The sequence below is a fragment of the Morone saxatilis genome, unplaced genomic scaffold, assembly GCF_004916995.1.
Source record: "Morone saxatilis isolate NCDOM2014 unplaced genomic scaffold, NCSU_SB_2.0 Contig23, whole genome shotgun sequence".
Taxonomy (NCBI): domain Eukaryota; kingdom Metazoa; phylum Chordata; class Actinopteri; family Moronidae; genus Morone; species Morone saxatilis.
In genome coordinates this window covers 15779644-15784989 of record NW_023339796.1, presented here as the reverse complement: position 1 = coordinate 15784989, position 5346 = coordinate 15779644, and the positions used below count along the sequence as shown (strand labels likewise).

The 5346-nt window shown below is 37.4% G+C and overlaps 1 pseudogene; it reads left to right on the top strand.

Annotated features, from left to right (window-relative positions):
- The window catches only part of LOC118334521, a 10529-nt pseudogene extending 8703 nt beyond the window's left edge, over positions 1-1826 (top strand).
- Positions 1827-5346: the final 3520 nt, after the last annotated feature.

Genomic DNA, 5346 nt, shown 5'->3' with positions numbered 1-5346 from the left:
TCTATCTATCTATCTATCCATGATATGCTTTCAGAAATTCTGTACACATTTGTTGAATAAAAGGGAAATACTCAGTAGTAAAATTAACAACAGCATTAGTTTTTAAACATTCCCTCTTCCTTTGCCTCCTCTTCCCTGCAGGAGACAGAGATGCGCAATTCAGAGTTGGAGCGCCGCATCCAGAACTCAGAGCAGAACCTGAATAACTCTCTGGAGGAACGGGATCGCATGGACTCTGAAATCCAGAGGGCCATCGAAATTCTGGACATCAAGATCTTTGACCTTAATGACCTCCGCCAGGGCCTGGTTAAACTCATCGACAAATAGGAGCGATAAAATGGGAAAAATCCAACGCGAGAGAGAGATGGAATAGATGACGGGGTTAAATTTTGTTGTGGCCAATGCAACGAGGGAGTTAACTGAACACAGATGGAGCTGGTCCCATGTCCTCTTCAAGCACAAGAACCACCTCAGCTGCAGGAAGGTTCCTCCATGTCTGAGTTGCAGCAGTGGCTATGCTGTACTCAACAACATACTGTAGGTGTCGGCCTAAGCGGCAGCATATACATGATTTTGCTTGTCCAATCTAATGTAACGCTTCATGTTGCTTTCAAGGGTAACATTCAATGCAATAAACCAACTTTAAGGTAAGTGCTTCACAGTGCTAGACATTTAATATTGAGAAGTAGTTTTTCATAAGTATGACTTTTGTACACAAAATGGCGATGCAGTGTCAATATGAATCGTAAGAGGCCTTGGTTTTGTTTTGTTTTTTCAACAGACAGGTGATCTTTAAACATCTTTACAACAAAATGGGTCCATGCAAATGGAGAAAGGGACAGGACATTCAGAAAAAAGAGTCAATGCAAAATAAAAAATGTGCACAAGACAAAATTACTCTTGCCTATCTAACAGCCTACATACAACATCATTATTATTGAATTAACAGCTAACAAAGTTTGATTTGTGCAGAGATAAACTTGTGTACGGTCTTACAGTTACCATGCATAATGTAGAAGCTATAAGTGGATACAGTGGTTCTAGTTGGTGCCACAGGAATAAGCAATGCCATATACTCAAGGTCAGTGAAATAGTACGCTAATAGTGTTTTATATTCGGATAAGGCATGAATACACTTAACCTTGAACATTAGATCTGAATATTAACACCAAAGATCAAATGTTAAGAGCAGAGTCATTGATAAGGCCTTTCAGCAACTTATCTATTATCACATCTTCACTTAAGCTCATAAGAAACCTTTAAATCTAAGATAAAAAGTACATTTTAGTAGATAAGACACATGAAGTAATTACGTTTAGGGTAAGTAAGTATTTTCCACAATATAAATCAATAATGCTACAGTTATTAAGTTAACACGAGAAATAAAAGTCCTCACATAGTCTTACAGATAAGTTTAATTGACATTTGGACTGGCCCAGTCTGAATAATCGTCCTTTGCATCATCTCTTAACAGGCCGCTGACTTAGTAACTTATTTATGATGCATTCGAGGAAATTTAAGAGACATTTTCTGCCTTCTGTCATTTTTCAGCACGTTACCTTTAGCTGTGGACAATATGCCATACGCCTTCAGTGAGTCTTTTTATCACACAGACTGTATTGTTTAATGTTCCATGATGCTATGTTTGTATTGTTTTTTTTTCAAGCCTTATTGTTCTATTTAAAGGGTGGTTGTTGATAGTCATGCCAGCTCAAACTCTGAGCTGCTGTCATGACGGTTTGGAAATAAAAGCAAAGAATACTCTCAGTCATTCATACTTCTTACTGGTGTTTTTGTTTTCTGTTGGTCGTCTGGTTCATGAACGTCTGTAGTATTAATGCGAATGCTTTCAGCAAGTTAATGAAAATGATACTAATACTGAAATACTGGCATACTGTGATACTGCTGAAGTCCAGTTATTGGGTTTGTTTTGTATGTCACTTATTTATTTGGTCATACAAGCAATGTCATTTGCATTTGCAGTGTGAGGTTAGAGAAGCAGATTGGTGCCCAGAAGGTGTCCGCTTAGATCCCTGAGTCAGCAGAATAAATGGGGTAGAAATTGAAACAGCTTCACAAACTCTCACATTACCCCCAGTTCCTCCAAGGGTTTGTTTTAAGTAGCTTTGACTTTTGGTTGTATGATTTTTTTATTTGTCACTATAAACACCTCTTCCTTTAGTTACTTCTGTGAATGAAGCCTCCATATCCAGAAAATATGATCCAACATTATCCTACCGAATAATCTGCAACACGGACACAGCTAAATCTGATCGGGTATTGATTACTAATTATAAATCATCTTTTAACAGTTTGAGTGTTTAATAGACTACCTGAACACACTGCAAATGTGTTAATATTCTGTCTTTTGGTCATATGTAGCTCCTGTATCCACAAACCAGGAAAATATTCTGAAGAAAACAGTAAGTGAGAAACCATCAATCTTGTCAAATTGACAATATTGATTACTGAGTTACTACTTCAGCTTTTTCTTGGGTCTGGGGTTACTGGTGTGTCCACACTTCTTCTTGTGGCAGTTGACAGCACATGGATGTAAACGAGAGTAACACCTGATGAGAGAGAAAGCAAACTGTCAAATATAACAAAAATCATCCAGTCCAACCAACACATCTTTTTCACATTTATAAGCACACAGCTAACAGAGATCACTTTGTTTAATCTTTCTCTCTCAACCTTTCCTCCAGTGAAAACAAGTGATAGTAATTGAAATGGCTTAATGGTTTAATAAAGGCCTTAATACCACTAATTACATTCTACTTGGAACTGTGCAAACTACTTCAACTCTACCAACAAACCAACAAATACTGTTAAAATAACATCATCAACAACATCAACCGCATGTTTGTCGTCAATTACTGTAAATAAAAAAAGTTACATTTTGAGTGAACTGCCAGACTTAGGACAGAATACACAATGCTCCTCTACAGTGGTTGAATGTAACTAAGTATATTTACTCAAGTATTGTACTTTAAGTATTTCTATTTTATGCTGCTCTATACTTCTACTCCACTACAACTCTGAGGCAAATATTATACTTTTCATTCCACTGCATATATCTGATAGCTTTAGTTACTTTTATTAATACAAAATGTAATAAAGTAAATACATTGATGTAGTAGTATAGATTAGGCTATCCAGCAGTATACAGTTCACATGCATGAATGCATCAACAATTATAATCCAATCATCATCTGTTTTTCTTGTCTTCCCTGTCAAAAATAAATGTTGCTCTTGGTGGTTTTTATTGTCTAGTGTGACCCTGATCTTGTTTGTTCCCACATGAATCAAATTTGTTTAACTTTTATTTGTTCCACAGTTTCCCCCCGCAGTAATGTGCGTCCTCCCTGCAATGACCCTCCACCATTCATCCCACAATTTGAGAACCACTCAAGGATCCGTAAGCACTTATTACACAGTCTTACCAGTACAAGGTTTTACATTTGACACATTTTTATATGAAATATAAAAAACATTCCTTATGCAGCAGCTTTGGCCGATCCTCCTCCTCACAGTTTGAGCCAGTTGTCTCAGACAGTGATACCACCTCTCAGACGCAGGACGAGGTGGAGGGTGGACTCTGGGGAGGGAAAGAAATGACCATGATGCAACAACTCTGAAATAGACTATAGCCAACAATACTTAAGATACAATCCTAGTGATAGTTTGTCACGTGGGAGTTTAACCTACACTTCTGGATGTTACAGTCTGACAAGCTGCGTCCATCCTGTTTTCTAGCAAAGATGAGCTGCTGCTGATTAGGAAAGATATCTTCAAACTAAACAGTGGCTGTGAGTTGGTGCTTGGCCAGACACAGAAACTTATATTACATTTAAAGGTGCCACTAGAATTGCAGGTCGATGGAGTGTTAGCCATACTTCTATGTATAAAGGAGGTTTTCCTTGTGTGATGTGGATGGCATCGTATCACATTAAAATATTAAAAAATATGTTCATGCAGAAGCATGTTTTGGCTGTTTATATATTGTTTATTCAGATGTCAATGTTGGAATTGTGACACTACACAGCAATCTATATAATGCTAACATGTTAGGGCAGAGTGGGAGAATATGAGAAAGGGGGGTTGCTTCATTTCATTTGATCATATTTGGAATGGTTTATTGATCAGAGCAGTAAGATTAGTGATAACAACTGATCATTCAGAGGGTTTTCTTAATTCTAGACATCTCAATAAGAGGCAGAAACACAAAATGTTTGGAAAATCACACAACAGATTTTAAATGTAAATGTTCGATGTAATTAGTGCTGTTTGATAAATCAACTGCTCTTAACACTGTTTATTACTGTAGAGATGAGGACCTCTGAGCCATTGATTTGTTGTTGAGAAACCATTGAGTTACATGTGAAAAAAAATATGCCAACCTAGCTGTTTACACAATATATTAAATATTAAACAACACTCATGGGGCCCAAGGAAGACACAGAAATTACACTAAAAGCCACATGAAAAAAAACTCCTGAAACATACTGCTAGGACTGTAGATAAATGACAACAAGTTATTTCCTGATATTTATAATTAACTATCCAGGTCCAGCTGTACTCGCTATAAATGTCATTGTTTCAGCAGGGTGTTTTACTATAATCAGTTTGCCAGTGCAGAATGACAGGTTACTTGGACAATACTGTAAACATACTACTTAAAGCATAAATCAAGAGTTCAAAAACTAAATGAGTGCAAGATGAAATACCAATTTTACACAGCAAAAAACCCATCACAGTTAATTACTGCAGTTAGAGTATTTCACAAAATCGATAATATTTGATACGTTATGAAATCTGCACTTACGTAAAAAGTAATCACCAGTAATTAGGCACAAAAGTAACTTGATGACCCCAGTCCTGTGCCTAAAGGACACGTGCACAGTTGGAGGAGGGTTGGTTTGTAGATCGCAGCTGCTGACATGTTGTAGATTAATTGGCGGTGACGATCTGATGTGTTTAGACCATACACGTTCAGACGGCAGCTCTCAAAATATCTCAAAACTGTAACACAATAGGGAAAATAGAGAAACAAAGGACATAAATAATCACCGTCCCTGGGTGGGCTCGAACCAGAAAAACAAAGGACATAAATAAAATCACCGTCCCTGGGTGGGGCTCGAACCACCCAACCTTTCGGTTAACAGCCCGAACGCCGCATAAACCGATTTGCGCCACAAGAGACGAAGCATATATTACTGTATACAGTAAACCATATAAGAAATTTAGATTATTATTACTATGTTTATTATCTTCCACGCTGTATAACAGTAAATATAAATACACGTTAATCCAGCGGTGAGAAGTAAGCCGCCACTTCATGCCAGC